The 20645-nt window shown below is 37.9% G+C and overlaps 2 pseudogenes; both read right to left on the bottom strand.

Annotated features, from left to right (window-relative positions):
• Positions 1-14185: 14185 nt before the first annotated feature.
• Positions 14186-16757, bottom strand: LOC124122934 (annotated as a pseudogene).
• A 15-nt stretch (positions 16758-16772) lies between these two features.
• Positions 16773-17662, bottom strand: LOC125383601 (annotated as a pseudogene).
• Between the last annotated feature and the right edge of the window lie 2983 nt (positions 17663-20645).

The raw sequence follows: 20645 nt of genomic DNA, 5'->3' as shown, positions 1-20645 counted from the left end.
CGCGAAAGCGCGAAGCGGGGGATATAGTATTCACGACCGTCCGTACGTACGTCCGTCCGTCCGTACGTCCCACCTGTTTGTTGCCGCGACATCTCAAGAACTAAACACTGGATTGTCTTCATATTTGGAACTATGGTGTATATACAGACTCCGCAGACACCAGTCGGTTTTGGTGACCTTGACCCCATTTTCAAGGTCACAGCAGGCATATCTGCTTTTGGAGTTGGAAAACGGTGTTGCCGCGATATTTCAAGAACTAATCTCTGGATTGTCTTCCTATTTGGTACTAGGGTGTATATACGGACTCCGCAGACACCAGTCGGTTTTGGTGACCTTGAGCCCATTTTCAAGGTCACAGCAGGTAAATCTGCTTTTGGAGTTGGAAAACGGTGTTGCCGCGATATCTCAAGAACTAATCTCTGGATTGTCTTCCTATTTGGTACTAGGGTGTATATACGGACTCCGCAGACACCAGTCGGTTTTGGTGACCTTGAGCCCATTTTCAAGGTCACAGCAGGTAAATCTGCTTTTGGAGTTGGATATCTCAAGAACTAATCGCAGGATTGTCTTAATATTTGGAACTATGGTGTATATACAGACACCAGTCGGTTTTGGTGACCTTGACCCTATTTTCAAGGTCACAGCAGGCAAATCTGCTTTTGGATTTGGAAAACGGTGTTGCCGCGATATCTCAAGAACTAATCGCTGGATTGTCTTCATATTTGGTATTTTGGTGTATATACAGGCGGGGGACATTTCGTCACTTCTGTGACAAATACTTGTTTATATTTAGGTTGGCGCTGAATTTATTCCAAGACAATGTGGATAGCATTGGCTTCGGCGGTGAAAATAGAACTATTATCAGGTATCCTGGAAGATATGATTTCAGATCCTACGACAGTGGCACTTGAAACATTGCCACCATCCTTGGATCCAACTGTAAAGATTGAACGATGATATTTAGTTCGTAATTGTATATATTCCTGTTGACATATTATTTGCTTTGTGTCAGATTTTTTAAATTTAGTGAGAGAAACGTCTACTTCAGGCCTGACAAATGGCCAAGATTGAGTAGACAGAAGCTCGTACGGAGATATGATGTCTAAATCAATATTAGCATCTGTTAAATGAGGTTTGATCCAAATCCAAAGTGGCGCAATAAGCTAAGTGGATTAAAGACGCAGTTATAAGATGGATTTGATGGGTTTGAACGTGACAGACAATTTCATTTCAAGCGACGTTGTGCAAGCGAAGGTTCATCCGCACATACAAACTATCTACAGGAGAAGTTCTAAATGCTCCAATGCATAGCCTCAGTCCTTGATTGTGCTATCTAATTTCTCTAAATTAGTTTTAGCAGCTCCGCCATATACAATTAAACCATAATATAATTTAGATCGAAAAAGGGATCTATCCAGGCGAAGTAAGGTTGTCTCATCCCCACCCCATTTAGTATTTGCAATCACTTTCAGTAGGTCCAGCGCCTTCAAGCACTTAGTTTTAAAATATTTTATATGAGGTTAAAACGTCAGGTGGCGGTCAAAAATAAGATCAAAGAACTTGGTCTCCTCTACAACCATGATGGGAATACAGTTTAATAATAGTTCTGTGTCTTTATGCGGTCTACAATTTCGACAAAAATGTATACAATTTGTTTTTGCTTTGGAAAATATAAAACCATTTCTAAAGCGACAATTTTTTAATTTTATTGAGGCAAAGTTGTAGTTGCTTTTCTATATGTATCGTGTTCATATTTTTGCCATGACAAGATATATTAAAGTCATCTATGAATAGTGACCCATCAATTGAGTCATTAAATACCTTGGGCAGACTGTTAATTGTGATGCTGAATAATGTGACAGACAAAATACTGCCTTGTGGGACACCCTGATCCTGATTATAATGATCAGACAGGGTTGAACCCACACGGACTTGAAATTGTCTGTCGGTTAAAAAGTGGGATATAAACTGGGGCAAACGGCCTCTCTGTCAGAAATCATGAATATCTCTTAAAATGCCATGCTTCCAAGTTGTATCATAAGCTTTTTCTAAATCGAAAAAGATGGATACAGCATGTTGTTTATGTATATTGGATTTTCTTAGGAACGATTCTAAACGAACAAGATGATCAATGGTACTTCTATTTTTATGGAAACCACACTGGATATCTGTAATGGTTGGTTGTTTGGTTGGTTTGTTGTTTATCGCCGCACTCAGCAATATTCCAGCTATATGACGGCGGTCTGTAAAATAATCCAGACAATCCAGTGATTAATATCATGAGCATCGATCCACGCAATTGGGATCGATGACATGCATCAACCAAGTCAGCGAGCCTGACCACCCGATCCCGTTAGTCGCCTTTTACGACAAGCAGAGTCACCTTTTACGCCAAGCATGGGATATCTGTAATGAGATGATTGGTTTCCAAATACCAAACTAAGCGATTATTCACCATACGCTCCATAGTTTGCAAACGCAGCTAGTTAGTGATATAGGACAGTAATTTGTTGGATCTGTATGATCCCAACCAGGTTTTGGTATAGGGATTACAACTGCATTTTGCTACGAAAGAGGAAAAGTACCTGATGTCCAAATATCATCAAATGTAGTTAAAAGTGTCTGGAGATCAGGCAAGTGTTTTAACAGCTGATAATGAATATTATCAGCTCCAGTTGCTGTATCATGAGCTTGCCCAAGGGCGGTATTGAGCTCATGCATTAAAAATTATAGTCTTCACCATTTTCTGAATGAAAATTAAACTTTTTCTTTTCCTGTTATTGCTGAAATTTCTGAAATTTAGGATCATAATTGGCAGAAAAAGAATGCTTGGCTAAAGTTTCACCTAAATTATTTGCGATGTCAGATTTCTCTGTTAATATATCATGACCATCTTTGAGATGTTTAATGCTGGATTTTGAACTCTTGCCTTTAATTCTTTGAATCATATTCCACACCTTTGATAATGGTGTGAATTGATTTTGGTCAAATAAATTCTCCAAGACTGACGTTTATTTTGTTTGAAAGTTCGTCTAGCCTCTGCACTTTGTTTATTTTCACAATATTTAAATTATGGACGGTCGGGTGTCGGAGGAAACAAACCTTGGCCAAAATATTGGCCAATTTGCTCTATTAAAATTCCACCTTGTTGAATGTGGCTCATCAGTTGGGAAAATATATTTCAGCAGTGTGGGGAAATGGTCACTTCAAGTCATGAACTGACCAGTCAAATTTGTTTGGCAAACTGGCATCTATAAGTGACAGATCAAATGCTGAATAAGTTCCTGTTGCCGGATGTAAATATGTGTTTGTACCATCATTAAATATAACTACCCGTGAAGATTCCGGGGAAGAATAGGTCTTCAGCAACCCATCCTTGCCGTAAAAGGCGACTATGCTTGTCGTAAAAGCGACTAACGGGATCGGGTGGTCAGGCTCGCTGACTTGGTTGATGCATGTCATCGCCCCAATTGCGCGGATCGATGCTCATGATATCAATCACTGGATTGTCTGGTCCAGACTCGATTATTTTACAGACCGCCGCCATATAGCTGGAATATTGCTGAGTGCGGCGTTAAACAACAAACAAATAAACAAAATCATATTCTAACAAATAAAATGTAAATCATCCCACTCTATAAACCTACCAAATCACAAAGTAGCGAAATGATAGGTTTCAAACTAAAATAATACACAACTCTGTTACTACAAATCTATATATGCACAAAGTTTGATACATAGATTCTTAAACATGTTCTTTATGTAATAACTGTCCAGAAACAAAAATGCATGTATTATGTGAATGCCAATATGTAAATAATATATGGAATGAAATGACAACATGGATATCAAATACTACAGAAAGGAAAATAGATTTTACAAAATATTTCGTTAGGTTTTAGAGGTAAAAACATTAATTCACTAAACAACTATAATATAAACAAAATAGAAAGCAAGAAAAGCCTCATTTTGTTCACATACAAAGAGTGAGTGAGTGAGTTAAAATTTTAAGTCACATCGGCAATATTTCAGCCATATCGTGACTATCAATAGTTAAACATAATACATATATTGAAACATAAAAACCTGTCAACGAAGAACAGTAAAATTACTAGATTCATCACAGAAAAAGCTATGAAACTAGTACGGAATTATAAAAGAGAATAGCACTATACATAACGATACAAGATAAAAACAGGCTATAGATCGCCAGCAGCTGAAAGTAGACCACCATGCTAGGGTCCATGGGGACTTACAGTACTTGTGCTACCTGTATGGACCCCAGCCGGATTTACATCTCACATACAAAGATATGAGCTGAAATAGTAGCAAGTATATATATATATTGAGTTTTCAGATTGCAATTATGCAGAGTATGCCTTCTGGTCATCATCCCATATATTGGTACTTGATGCAAGAAGTTGACACAGGACTTGGACAAATAACATGCGGATGCAACTGGTTTCACCTTCCTCGTGACTTTTACTTCCTGCTCAAGCATATTTACTCTATGAACAAAGCTACAACACTCTGGCCATTCAACAAGATATTTTAGTCTGTCAATCTCCATTTTCATGTTGCTCTGTTCTGGAAAGGCTTCATCGAACCTAACATGCATTTGTGTTTGAGACTCTTGAACAGACCTACTCATACAAGATCCCATTGTCAATTAAGGAGAAGTCTGGAGCACATGGGACTACCACATGCAGGCTGCCATTGTTAGCTACAATGCATTGCTACCCGCAATTCTTTGGTGTCCATTCCTTTAGTGGTTATGGTGTATATATGTATACCTTATATATATATATATATTTATGGGTCATTATCAAAATATTGAGCTACTTGAGGACAATGATCATAAATATAAAAATATCTACAGTTTTAATTGTATTTCAATCTAATAAAACAGATGAATTCAGATGAATAAAATAATATATTATGCAAGCTTAATGTCTTTTACAAATTTTGTTATTGCTCTCTGAAGATGACGATATACAACATTTTGTCAGTGATTTTACCAAAACATGACAGCTGTTTTCTTTGACAAAATGAAATTTGGTATATCTTTGGTAGTAAAAGATACTGATATATAAAGCAACTATACATGCATTCAGATAAGTTAGAAAATGATCAAAACCTCTTCCCAAATCGTCAGTATATTAAAAATTGACATTTTTTGGAGTAAAAATTGAATATACAAGATGGAGCAATAGATATGTTAAATGGAATTCAAGACATAAAATCTCAAAAATGTAGTTTTGGTATGCAGAATTATTGTTTTAATGAGGCAGTTACAAAATATTTTTCTTAGAATTTAAAAAAAAAAAAATTATTATTGAAAAAAGTTTGGTAACATCACTGACAAATATAGTAAATTCACTGACATTGAATTAAATTACAGCAATCTTTATAAACCTTAAGGAGAAAATGCTCTCCTTATCTAGCTATTTGTTGTATAATTCATTACATGCCTTGCTTGTGGACATTCAATCAGTGGTATTTTGGATAGAAGATAACATTTGAAAAAGGTAACATCACTGACTTGACAAGTAACATCACTGACACAAATGAGCAATGAATGTAATTAAAACAATCAGTTTTAACCTAAGGGAAGTCTTTCTTTCATTATCTATTCTAGTGTTGCAAAATGCAGTTCATATGCCTTGTTTATGGTCACTAAAAACAGAACTTAACATATATTTTTGAAAAAGTAACATCACTGACATATGTGAGTGAGTGAGTTAAAATTTAACGTCGCAATCGCATTATTTGAACCATATAGCGACGAGACCAAGTTTATGATGTTAACAATTGAGTCATTTATTCAAAGTAGTATATAAAATCAATTCATGAAACATACTTGAGCATGCATACTATATTTAAAAACAATTTATGAAACATATTTGAGCATAACAAAATCATGTACACAGTTTTAAAACACGGGCTATAGGCCACTAGTAACCAAAGCTTGGCCACCTCGCTGGGGATCATGGGGACTTACTTTAGCTACTGGTGGTTGTGTGTAATACTAGCCAGTATTAAAAATTGTCAGCAATGAGTTGGCTTAAAAACACTTGATGATAGTAACATCGATTATGATAGGATTATGTGTAACACAGGGGGACAATATAAGGCTTTGAATGCATTTAAACAATATTTATCAACCTTGGGGAGAACAATTTTTCCTTGTAAACATTATTCTAAAATACATGACATGACTCATTTATAGTCACTCATTCAATTGTACTTTGAAAAGAGAAGTTAAAATCTTTCAAAAAGTAACATAACTGACATAAAATTACACCATATCCTACAAGTCTGTCAGTGATGTTGCCAAATGCATCTATGACAAATTTGATTGTAAGCTTTGAAATTTGGTCACATTCACATGTAAGATATGTTAAGAAGGTAGACAGAAATAAATTGAGAAATAAACTTCTAGATATAAAGCGTTTAGGAGTTTTAAGCATGTTCTGTCAGTAAAGTCACTTTTAAATGGTAAAATCACCGACAAATTCTGCAAAAATGGCTAATAGTGGTGTTATAATGAATCCCCTCTGGATTGAAAAGGAAGTGTCATCTGGTGTGTGATTTAAGTTTATAAAGCCCTCTATTTGGGAAAATGTTAAACGGAAACTGCTAATCGGTTACATCATGGTAACATCACTGACATGAAAATTGTGTACACCCATTGTGTACTCCCTTGTAGCTGAATATAGACTCAACTTTCATCTTTAGTTGAATCAACTTCTTTCTGTTGTCTTCGAAGGGATTTGGCAAATTGGGAGAAGTTATTATCCCCCGCCGCGCGAAAGCGTGAAGCGGGGGATATAGTATTCACGACCGTCCGTACGTCCCACCTGTTTGTTGCCGCGATATCTCAAGAACTAAACACTGGATTGTCTTCATAAATTGGAACTATGGTGTATATACAGACTCCGCAGACACCAGTCGGTTTTGGTGACCTTGACCCCATTTTCAAGGTCACAGCAGGCATATCTGCTTTTGGAGTTGGAAAACGGTGTTGCCGCGATATCTCAAGAACTAAACACTGGATTGTCTTCATATTTGGAACTATGGTGTATATACAGACTCCGCAGACACCAGTCGGTTTTGGTGACCTTGATCCCATTTTCAAGGTCACAGCAGACAAATCTGTTTTTAGAGTTGGAAAACGGTGTTGCCGCGATATCTTAAGAACTAAACACTGGATTGTCTTCATATTTGGAACTATGGTGTATATACAGACTCCGCAGACACCAGTCGGTTTTGGTGACCTTGATCCCATTTTCAAGGTCACAGCAGACAAATCTGCTTTTGGAGTTGGAAAACGGTGTTGCCGCGATATCTCAGGAACTAAACACTGGATTGTCTTCATATTTGGAGTGGAACCGGGGCAGAATATTTCCACAGCACCCCATTGCTGGTCGTAAGAGGCGACCAAAGTGGGCAGCCCGTTTGCCGTGGGTTGCGTCCCTGTGTCGGCGGAGGACGGGAGTCTGGTAGTTGAGGGCACTGGTTCCAGGAACAGTGTTCCTTTGCCCAACACACTACTTCGACCCTTACTTTGCCTAGACGGGTGGTAGGATGGGCCCGGTCCTATCAATCGGCTGGTCATGCCAAGCCCTGAGCACTATTCTTTCATTGCTCTATAAATATTTGGCTTGGCTTTTTGATATGTTATTGCCGTATCTGATTATGAATGTATATATATGCAAACTGTACAATGTTAAATATGGATTTTCAATTTTTCAATGTTCAAAACGTGTAGAAATTTGCCTAGATGCTGGTGCCAGAAGGCGGTGGCTCATGGGCCAAACTGGTGGATCTTACTACTGGTGTATATCATCCCTATATCTCTAGTATCTGTCAGTTGGATATCCGCAGGCGTTATGATACTGCCCTCGTTGGCACTCGATGGCGGGTGGGGAGTAGGGATGCTGAACCTTTACTCTTACAAACATGGCTTTCCAAACCCCCCTTAAAAAATCCAAACGTACACTTGAAAATGATCTTGAGACTGATGATATGAATCACAGTTCAAAATCAGTAGAGTACTGGCCAAGATTCTTGGTAGTTGACACACCTGACAAGACTCCACTTAAATTGAACCCTTTTGCACTCGCTAAGGGCATCTATGGAATAGCGGGTGACGTTAAAAATATTAAAAGATTGAGAACAGGATCAATACTCATTGAATGTGCTAAAAGACAACAAGCAACAAACCTGATGTCACTCAATGAACTTGTTGGGGTCTCAGTAACTGTATCTCCCCACAGAACTCTCAACACTAGCAGAGGCATCATCAGAGATCGAGATCGTCTCTTTGAAGATATGTCAGAGATGGATATTGCTTATGAAATGAAAGAGCAAGGTGTTATATCAGTAAAAAGATTCACAAGACGTCTAGGTACCGAAACAATCCCCACAAATACTTACCTGTTTTCTTTTTCTTCACCCACAGCACCCAAATCAGTAAAAACAGGCTATTGTAAAATAGATGTAGATGTGTATATCCCAAACCCATTGAGATGCTTTAAATGTCAGCAGTTTGGCCATGGGATAAATTCCTGCAAAAATCAAATCACGTGTGCACATTGTAGTGAAACATCTCATGTCACTGAGGACTGTAACAGTGATTTCAAAAAGTGCAAAAACTGTTCGGGAGCTCACTCTTCATACAGTAAAAAATGTCCAGTTTGGAAAAGGAATTTGAAATCAGCACAATAAAATGTACCAGAAACATCACTTACATTGAAGCAAAGAAACTCGTGCCAAATACTGAACGGAATGAAACATATGCATCAGTTACCAAAACTCCCACACTTTCAACCGTAACAACAGTATCAATCCAATGCCAAACCGATTTGACAAGGGTCAATTCTATTAATCCTCAGCCTATCTTACCTTCTGATACTTCTACACAGACTGTAGAACCTATTTTTAAACTTCTCGGACTACTGGAACTTTCCCTTCTTCTTCTGTGACACCATCTACACCAACTTCACAATCTAGATCACAACATGATTCGGTACCTGGAGCAGAATCTGAAAAAGAAAGAAGTGTCAAAAGCAACAACACAGACTCTACTTCAAGGCGAAAAAGCCACAATCGTAGACCACCGAAAGGATCAGATGATCCTATCAAAATGTTTAATAAATTTGGATCGCTGGAAGAGATGGATGTTTCAGAAAACATCCATCGAAGAACTACAAGTTTGTCGCCTACAAGGAATGGGCGAGGTAGGTCTCCAATCAATCCCCCCAAGAGATGAATAATTCCCAAACACTGATTCAGTGGAATTGTAGAGGATTTAAAACGAATTTTAATGAATTACAATTATTGGTTCAGGAATTCAAACCATCCGCATTCTGTCTGCAAGAAACGTCTTTAAAGCATACCGATAAAATTAACTTACGTCAGTACAGCTCTTACCATTGTTTTTCTCCTCCAGGTGATAGGGCCACTGGAGGCTCTTCTATCTTGGTGAGGCAGGGAGTGATCCACAGCCCTGTCTCACTAAACGTCAACCTTCAAGCTGTTGCTGTACGACTTACATTACACGTGGCTCTCACACTGTGCTCTTTGTATGTCCCCCCTTCTTCAAATCTTCAACAATCGGATCTTCAGGCGTTATATGATCAACTACCTAAACCATGTATCATCATGGGCGACTTAAATGGGCACAACCCGCTCTGGGGTGGTAGACATACAAACTCTAAGGGGAAAATCCTTGAAGAGTTTATTTCAAATAATGATTTCTGTATTTTGAACGATGATTCACACACCTATTTACACCCGGGTACTGTTACATACTCTTCACTTGATTTGACACTCACAGATTCCAGCTTATATAATGAATTTGAATGGTCCGTCTATGATGACCTTTGTGGAAGTGATCACTTTCCAACAATACTATCACCTGTTCATCCTGCTGATGTTCCGCCTTCGTCACGTTTAAATTTTACGAAGGCCAACTGGCCTTTATTTGCAACGTTATGCAAAAGCACTCTAAAAGCCGATTTGTTTGTTGATGCTACTGACCCTATTCAATTGTTTTCTGACGAATTAACGAAAATTGCTGATCACTGTATTCAGAAATCCTCTACAAATCCACATATACGGAAGCCATGGTACACTGATGACTGTAAACAAGCTAGAAAAGCAAGGAAGAAGGCAGAAAAATATTTCCGCAAACACCCTACAGTCCATAATTTAAACATATTTAAGATATCAAATGCTAAAGCCCGTCGAATCTTCAGGCAAACTAAACGCCAGTCTTGGCAAACCTATGTATCTAAGATTAAATCCAGAACTCCTATGTCCAAAGTTTGGAATATGGTACAAAAAATTAAAGGAAAAGGTTCAAGATCTAGTGTTCACCATCTCAAGGAAGGTGATAAATTGCTTACGAGTACATCTGATATTGCCAATAAACTTGGAGAATCTTTAGCTAAACATTCGTCCTCATGAAATTATACATTGAAATTTCAGAAACTTAAAGAACATGAAGAAAAAAAGAAAATTAATTTTCATTCTGATAATGGTGAGGACTACAATGAACTTTTCTCCCTCCATGAATTACACACTGCGTTAGGGCAAGCTCATGATACAGCTACAGGGGCTGCTAATATCCATTATCAACTACTAAAGCATTTACCTGAAACCTGTCTTGAAGTAATGTTAAGTCTTTTTGACAATATATGGACATCTGGAAATTTCCCTTCATCTTGGCGGAATGCTGTTGTCATTCCTATACCTAAACCTGGTCGGGATCATACTGATCCGTCAAATTACAGGCCAATCTCGCTTACTAGCTGCGTTTGTAAGACCATGGAAAGAATGGTCAACAATAGATTAATATGGTACTTAGAAACCAATAATCTTATAACAAATATTCAATGTGGTTTAAGGAAAAATAGAAGTACTGTTGACCATTTGGTTAGATTGGAGACATTTGTGAAAAATGCTATAAACAACACGCTGTGTCGATATTTTTCGACTTAGAAAAGGCATATGATACCACCTGGAATCATGGGATTTTGAAAGATCTTCATGACATGGGATTGAGAGGAAATATGCCTAATTTCATATTACAGTTTTTAACAAATAGGCATTTCCAGGTTCGTGTGGGTTCAACCTTGTCAGATATTTATGATCAAGACCAAGGTGTCCCACAAGGTAGCATACTATCATAGACGTTGTTCAGTATAAAAATTAATAGTCTAGCTAAGGTTTTAACTGACTCTGTAGATGGGTCATTATTTGTTGATGATTTTAATGTTTCATGTCGAGGTAGAAATATGCACACGATTGAAAGACAGCTGCAACTTTGTCTTAATAAAATTAATGATTGGTCAGAACGTAATGGCTTTAAGTTTTCCAAATCAAAAACCAATTGCATTCATTTCTGTCGAAAATATAAACCACACAGTGATCCTGACTTACATCTAGCAGGCACACCAATTAAAGTTGTCAAGGAAGCTAAATTTTTAGGAATAATTTTCGACCACCATCTCACCTTTTTACCACATATTAAATATCTTAAATCAAAATGCCTGAAGGCCCTAGATCTTTTAAAAGTTGTTTCAAATTCTAAGTGGGGAGGGGACCAGTCAACCCTTCTTCACTTGTACAGATCACTCATACGTTCTAAACTCGATTATGGCTCCATCATCTATGGTGGAGCCTGCAAAAGCAACCTTAAACTTTTAGATTCCATTCACCATCAAGGTCTCAGACTTTGCTTAGGATCTTTTCGAACTTCACCTATTGACAGTCTGTACGTTGAGGCCGATGAGCCATCTCTTGAACACCGCCGTATTAAACTATCTCTACAATATATCACAAAACTCTTTTCTAATGTGTCCAACCCTGCATACAACTGTGTATTTAATCCCTGTTATGAAGATTTGTATAAAAAGAAATCATCTCTTATTCCGCCTCTTGGAATAAGACTAAAACCTTTCATTTGTGCTGTCAATATTGAACTTGAAGCTATATCTCCTTTCCGGCTTCTTTCCTCTCCTCCTTGGCAATTGGTAATGCCACACGTAGACCTCTCATTGACCAATCTAAAGAAATCAGAAACAAACCAATTACAGTATCAACAGGAATATAATCAGTTACGAACTACATACAATACTTACAAATCAATATTTACAGATGGATCCAAGGATGGTGACGCTGTTGCCAGTGCCACTATCGTTGGATCACGAACTTTCTCAACCAGATTACCTGATCACTCTTCCATATTCACAGCCGAATCAAAGGCAATTTTAACTGCTCTGGAATATATAAAACAGTCTAAACATCAGAAGTTCATTATTTTTTCAGACTCTCTGTCCTGTCTTCAGGCTATTCAAAATAATTCGTGTCAACATCCAATTTTACTCGACATCATTGAATTACATACTGAACTTGCCACTGGCCAATATGACATCGTCTTCTGTTGGTTGCCCAGCCATGTTGGAATCACTGGCAACTCATTGGCTGATGCTGCTGCAAAAGCAGCACTCAACAAATCTGTGACACCACTTCTGGTCTCATACAGTGATTTTAAACCAGTTATTAAATGCTACATCCGCCATCTAATGCAAAAGAAGTGGGACACCCAAGTGGGTATAAATAAGTTACATAAGATTAAACCAACTATCGGCTATACCTACTTGGGTTGTCAGTCCAGATTTGATGAGGTCATTTTGCGACGATGTCGTATTGGCCATTCCAGATATACTCATGAGTATTTATTGAAGGGTGAGGATCCTCCAGTTTGTATCCCTTGTGATGAAAGAATAACCATCAAGCATATTCTGCTTGATTGTGTTGATTTTTCCATCACAAGGGATAAGTATTTCAAAGTTACTTCGACAAAGGATCTTTTTAATAGCGTTAGTTCTCATTTAATTTTGTTTTTTTTAAAAGAAATTGAATTGTATAACAAATTATGTTGATCTGTCTTGTACAAAAATTGAATTTAAATTTAGGTGGAATATATTTATATCCTAGATTGATATTGGCTGTATCCTCGACGGGGGTTAAAGTAGTGTAAAATTATAGTCCCCCTGAGAGGATATTGTAAGTCCCTTTTCATTCGATGAATATTTATTTCTCCTAGTCTTTTAAACGTAGCATATCTGTCCTTTTAATTTTGGCTAAAAAATGCGCACAATCGCCAGCGATCGAGGATTTGGTATAAATCCTGCTGGGGTCCATGCAGGTAGCAAAGGTACTGTAAGTCCCCATGGTCCCCAGTATGGTGATCTATCTTCAGTGGTTGACGATCAATAGCCCGGTTTTTATCATATCTTGTGTATTGTTACATCTTTTTACAGTTTCATGCTAGTTTTATGTTCATATCTGTGATAGTCTAGTTTGTTTTACTGTCCTTTGTCGACAGGTTTTTATATTGTCAAAATGTATTAGTATAAATCTATCTCGTCACTATATGGCTGAAATATTGCCGATGTGACGTAAAACATTAACTCACACTCACTCATATTTGGAACTATGGTGTATATACAGACTCCGCAGACACCAGTCGGTTTTGGTGACCTTGATCCCATTTTCAAGGTCACAGCAGACAAATCTGCTTTTAGAGTTGGAAAACGGTGTTGCCGCGATATCTCAAGAACTAAACACTGGATTGTCTTCATATTTGGAACTATGGTGTATATACAGACTCCGCAGACACCAGTCGGTTTTGGTGACCTTGATCCCATTTTAAAGGTCACAGCAGACAAATCTGCTTTTGGAGTTGGAAAACGGTGTTGCCGCGATATCTCAAGAACTAATCACTGGATTGTCTTCATATTTGGAACTATGGTGTATATACAGACACCGCAGACACCAGTCGGTTTTGATGACCTTGACCCCATTGTCAAGGTCACAGCAGGCATATCTGCTTTTGGAGTTAGAAAACGGTGTTGCCGCGATATCTCAAGAACTAATCGCTGGATTGTCTTCATATTTGGAACTATAGTGTATATACAGACACCGCATACACCTGTCAGAATTGGTGACCTTGACCCCATTTTCAAGGTCACAGCAGGCAAATCTGTTTTTGGAGTTGGAAAACGGTGTTGCCACAATATCTCAAGAACTAATCGCTGGATTGTCTTCATATTTGGTACTATGGTGTACAGGCGGGGGATATTTCGTCACTCTGTGACAAATACTTGTTGTATGGGCTTTTTCAAGGAATATAACTTATACAGCTGTGATAATTAAGATTGGTAACATTACTGACATAATTTTGTGTTACCAAGGAAAACTGTAATCTAAAAAATAAATGGACTAAGATATGATCATGAAATGGACTTGACAGAAAGATTCAATTGATATCATCACAATTAATGCCAGAAAGTAGGTTTAGCAGATAGTATATTGATATTCACCGACCTCAAAATGAAACTTTTACCAGTGTTAGCAGATCAAAAGGGTCAATTTCAACGTTTAAAATGGTTTTATGAAATAATGTTTGCAAATTTATTAACTTTTGTTGATCTGCATTTTAGCTTGTAAAAGGATGAAACCACCAGCATTGAAATATTTAAGAAATTTAGTACATTACCTGAAAAAAGTACTTGTTAGCAGAATCACTCCATTTTTTATAACCCATATATGACATTTTTAATGCAGGATTTTGTCGCCAAAAAATTCTTAGGCAACCATGGTCGCATCTGAAAGATCAAACCCATGTCAGATTTCAGTATTTCACAAAACAAGTCTGAAGTATCGTTAACCTTAGTATTAGCTAACCACATACCAAATTCCAGCTCAATAGCTACAAAACTAGCTGAAAAAACAGTCCTCGGTGTAATGCACGAAATTTCAGCATATGTATAAACAGTAATGACAAAGACTTGCACCTCATACCCAGCTGATGAGCAGCAAACAACTTTAACTCTATTGTTATTTCCCTTTTCTCAGCAAGTTCCACACTTTTTTTTATAACTTCCCACTTCCTTTTAAGAATCATGCTATCACTGATCCTGCTTGCATGCACAGCTTTGTCAACATCTTTCAGCTTCGGGCACTGGCCATTTTGGAAGTTTGAGGCAAATAGTGATCTAAGTTCTTTTTCTTCATCGAGAGTCAAAACCTGGCGCATGAATTTCTTCTTCTTGATGGGTGGCACCTCTGCATCTACAAAAAGTGAAATAATAAATAATACTTTTTAAGGACACCTGATGATGTTTTACCATATTAATGAAGTGAATAATCATCTTTTGTTGACAGACTGCCAAAACAGAGTGGTAACTTTGTCATAATTAACTTTAAAAATAAGACACTTAGTATTTCACTGGTAAAATAACATCAATGGATTTACCAATCACTACTTCATCAGGAACACAGTTCTGGTCTGGTACAGCCACATCCACATCCACTGGTTCAGGGTCTTTATCCACTTCCTTGAGGATATCTGAAACAGATACTACCATTATCATCTGATGACCTTCCCATTTTCATAAACTTGTGTTTGATAATCCCCATATGAGATATATTTACTACAGTTGGTTGGTTTGTTGTTTAACGCCGCACTCAGCAATATTCCAGCGGTCTGTAAATAATCCAGTCTGGCCCAGACAATCCAGTGATTAATATCATGAACAATTGGGATTGATGACGTGCATCAACCAAGTCAGTGAGCCTGACCACCCGATCCCGTTAGTCACCTTTCACGACAAGCATAGTCGCCTTTACGGCAAGCATGGGTTGCTGAAGACCTATTCTACCCCGGAATTTTCACGGGTCTATTTACAACAGATAATATGATTGTGTGCCTTGGAAAAGTATAAGCAATTAAAATATTCGCTAACGTGCATTGAGGATTTGAACAGTATAATAGAACTGGATATTTGTGGTGAATATAATTTACGAATAATGACTAATTTCAAATGGCTTTAGGGAACACAATCCTCCTGATTCTCGACTTTAACTTTCAGCAAAATTAATTCTCCATGTTAACGTCTTCTTTTATAAAACTTAAACTTCGTAATTACCATCAACTTGAATGTCTTCAAGTGCCATTCCTTTGAATCTTCCGGCACAGTTAAAATCTTGCATAAGCGTCAGTTTGCCAATATTCATCCTTTCAATTTACCCAGATGCACCCCGACACTGTACTGCATCGCACTGCACCCTATCCTCACGTCATGTAGAACTGTTCTTGAACTTAACATGTAAAGGCTTTCATAATTCGTTTGGTCACAAACCTGAGACATTTTTGCAAAATATTTACGCAGACTGACACTGTTGATCCTTTCAGGACAGGAAATGTCGGCCTCGCAACGTGCCCTTTTCAGTGCACCATAAGTATCATAAGCACAAATCATGTACAAGAAAGAGAAAAGTACAATTTGATTCCTGGCAGAATTTGGGCTTTGGTCATGTGGGCCAAAATCTATCAATACAAAATTTAGGCCAACTCTGTCTTCAGTTATTTAATTTCCCAGGACTGGAAAAATTCCAATTCTACATTCCAATGTTGGCATTTGGCTCAGTCTTTCACAGATTTGAAAGAATGTTGGCTCGAGTGAGTGAGTAAGTGACTGTAAATATAATGATAAAATCCCAATTTGCTGTCATTATCAACACTTTAGATTTTCTCTAACCTTTATCGCGTTATAGGGGATATCTGTCTTTGCCTGACGAATACCACGAGTACAGGCCCCAAAATTGTTAACAGGGTCTCAGAAATAGAACCTTTTAAGTGAAAGAGCACATGTACTTCTCACCTGTATTTGCAAATACATATTCCTTTGATGCATTCACATTCGAACTTTACTATTTGTCACATACTGAAGTGGCTTTTTGACATCTGGTGGAACCTTGGGTGATGGGGCCTTTGTGGACTTGTACATTTTCCTTTCCCTCAGAAGCTTGTGGGACAGTTTGGTTACTTTGTTTGTCCATTCCAGCTTCAACAAAGATAATAAGTCATCTGTGTCTTGTATATCCACTTGAGAATTCTTTCTGTCCCTCTTTGCCAGCCCTAGTTTTATGCAAGGAAGTCGTGTGATATCATGTCCTATCTTTAAAGCAGCCGATGGGTGTTTGAGATCTTCAGAATCATCTTCATCCATACTTGCACACTGAAGAGCAGCGTGAACAACTTCATCAAACTTGCTGGGCTTCAAGTAATCTTTCATACTTAATGTTGATGACTGATCATTGTTCCTAAGATGCTGAAGCAGCCTTGCAGCTCCTCGCATGCGACTACTGGTGTAGTATTTTCTCTTGTGTTTATTGCTGATATTTTGATGGAACCAAACATTTCCCAGAGCAACAATAAGTTCATCAGTTTGGACACTTCATCCCTTGTCGTTATGGCATGAACCTCACTGGCAAGTTTTTGGGACGCTTCTGGCAAAATATCTCCAGACAAAACAGTACTCCTGATGATTGCTTCTCCCTTTTTCATTTTCGCCCCAAGTGCCATAGGGCACGTTTCCTGATGTTTCGTTGACGACGCATCTTTTTTTATCCATACGTAACAAAGAAAACATGGACCATACTCCTCCATGGCAAAGGTCTCACCTGGTTTTCTAGAGATAATTAATTCCCCACAGCATCTTTCCTTCACAACCATGTTATGGTGGTGCTCTCCCTTGTTGCGAAGTATTTTTTGCAGAACAAGTGCGTCTTCCTGTTTTTCCATTTCCTTTCAATTCAATCATCTGTTTGACATCTTTGTTCTCCTTATGTAGTCGGAACTTCAAGCTCTACTACCCAAGCCCTGTATTATTATGGGCGATTTAAATGGACACAATCCACTGTGGGGTAGTGTTCAGACAAATAACAAGGGGAAACTTTTGGAAGATTTCATTTCAAACAATGACTTATGTATCTATAACGATGGTTCAAACAAATATCTACATCCCGGTACAGGTACCTACTCTGCTCTGGATTTATCACTCACTCACTTTGATTTATTAAACGAATTTGAATGGTCCTTCCACGAAGACCTCTGTGGCAGTGATCATTTCCCAACTATTTTAAAACCTGTCCTACCTTCAGATGTTCCTCCTTCAACAAGATGGAACTTCACTAAGGCCAACTGGCATTTATTTGAAATGCTCGCATCCAATAAATTGAAACCTGATCTATTTATTGACGCGACTGATCCTGTACAATTATTTTCAGAGGAATTAAACAAAAACGCAGATAAATGAATACATATTCCTAAGTCCTCTTCAAATCCACACATCCGTAAACCATGGTTCAACAATGACTGCAAACAAGCTAGGAAGGCACGGAAAAAGGCCGAACACTATTTCCGTCGCCATCCCATGGTCCATAATTTGAAAAAATATAAAATCTTAAATGCTAAAGCCAGGCGTACGTTTGAACAAAATAAACGCCAATCTTGGCAACATTATGTTTCTAAAATAAACTCACGAACGCCCATGTCCAAGGTATGGAACATGATACAAAAAATTAAAGGTAAGGGTTCTGAATGTAGCGTCCACCATCTTAAGAATGGGGATGACCTAATAACTAATAAAACGGATATTACAAATAAACTCGGTGAAATGTTAGCAAAAAATTATTCTTCCTCAAATTGTGTCCCCCAATTCCAAAAAATTCAAAAACAGCAGAAAAAGAAAACTACAAATTTTAAATCAGGTAATTGGGAAGATTATAATGAAATAGTGTCGATCCATGAACTTCAGCTCTCGGACAAGCTCATGATACTGCTACAGGAGCTGATAATGTACACTATCAACTCCTGAAGCACTTACCAGAACCGTGTTTAGAAACCCTTTTGTTAATTTTTGATGATATATGGACATCAGGTAAGATATCTTCTTCCTGGCGTGATGCCATAGTTATACCCATACCGAAACCTGGACGGGATCACAGTGATCCCTCAAATTATAGACCAATTTCATTGACCATTTGCGTTTGCAAAACCATGGAACGCATGGTCAACAATAGATTAACATGGTACTTGGAATCAAATAATTTAATAACAAATATTCAGTGTGGCTTTCGAAAGAATCAAAGTACCGTTGACCATTTAGTACGGTAAGAATCATTTGTGAAAAATGCAATCATTAATAACCAGCATACAGTGTCTATCTTTTTCGATTTAGAAAAAGCGTATGACACAACGTGGAAACACGGGATTTTAAATAAAAGGATTTACATGATTTTGGATTGAGAGGCCGTTTGCCTGAATTTATATCCAAATTTTTAACTGACAGACAATTTCAGGTCCGCGTGGGTTCTGCCCTGTCTGATCATTATCATCAGGATCAGGGTGTCCAACAAGGCAGTATTTTGTCTGTCACTTTATTTAGTATAAAAATAAATAGTCTTTCAAAGGTTTTTAGTGATTCAGTAGATGAATCACTTTTCGTGGATGATTTTAATGTTTCTTGTCGTGGAAAAAATATGCATACAATAGAGAGGCAATTCAAATCTGTCTCAATAAAATTCATAAATGGTCCCTTGAAAATGGGTTTAAATTTATCAAATAAAAAACTAATTGTATACATTTCTGCAGAAAATATAAGCCGCATAAGGACCCTGAACTATTTTTAGATGGCGTGCGGGAATTTATTTTGGAGACATAGTTCCTCCAAGACTGACGCTTATTTTGTTTAAAAGCATGTCATGCCTTGGCATTTGTAATTTTAACCTTATCTAGATCATGGACTGTAGGATGGCAGCGGAGATACTTTTCCACTTTCTTCTTATATTTTCGTGCCTGTTTGCATTCGTTGTTAAACCATGGTTCATGTGGAATTGCAGAGGACTTTGGAATTGCTTCATTTAGCAATTTCATTCATCACGTCCGAAACCAACTGTATCGGATCTTGAACATGTTGAAAAATGTCGGGTGTTAATTTTCCAGTGGATAATAATTCATATAATGACCAATCAGCCTTGTTCCACCGTGTTGTTGGTGGACGGTCAGTAGGGTTAACAGGTTTAAGGATGGTAGGGAAATGGTCACTCCCATAAAGGTCATCATGAACTGACCATTCGAATTCGTTGTAAAGTTGCTGATCCAGTGCTGAATATGTACCTGTAACAGGTTGTAAATGAGTGTTTGAATCGTCATTAAATATGCAGGGATTATTGTCAGAAATAAAGTCTTCAAGCACTTTTCGCCTACTGTTTGTATTTGGACTACCCCATAGAGGGTTATGCCCATTTAAATCGCTCATGATGATACAGGGCTTTGATTCTGAAGATCAGCCTGCTGAAGAGTATTCGGAGGACTAATATACAAGGAGCACAAAGTAAGTGCAATGTTCAAAGTAAGTCGGACAGCTCCAGCTTGGAAGATTTGTATTGGGGGGAACAGTGCCATGGATGATGCCTTGTCTGATCAATATGCTAGAACCTCCAGGAGCCTTATCACCTTGTAGACACAGTGCTGATGGTGTAAAGTCCTGAATTAGCAACTGTATGTCATTTAAGTCTCTGCAATTCCACTGAATCAAATGAGGCGTTTGAATCATGGCGGCTCAATAGGTGACCTCACACGCGAGCGTGAAGAACTCCTAGCACTGGCCTGTGAAGACGGAGTTACCTCCAGGTCCAAAGGAGTTATGGACAGGCACCTCTGAAAGAGAGGGTGTCCTAAGATGTTGTCTATTATTTTTTTTCTTGCTGTCTTTGTCATGTGA

Source organism: Haliotis rufescens, unplaced genomic scaffold (genome assembly GCF_023055435.1).
Source record: "Haliotis rufescens isolate VD_foot unplaced genomic scaffold, xgHalRufe1.0.p SCAF_25, whole genome shotgun sequence".
NCBI classification, from domain to species: domain Eukaryota; kingdom Metazoa; phylum Mollusca; class Gastropoda; order Lepetellida; family Haliotidae; genus Haliotis; species Haliotis rufescens.
This window is presented reverse-complemented; position numbering and strand designations above follow the sequence as displayed.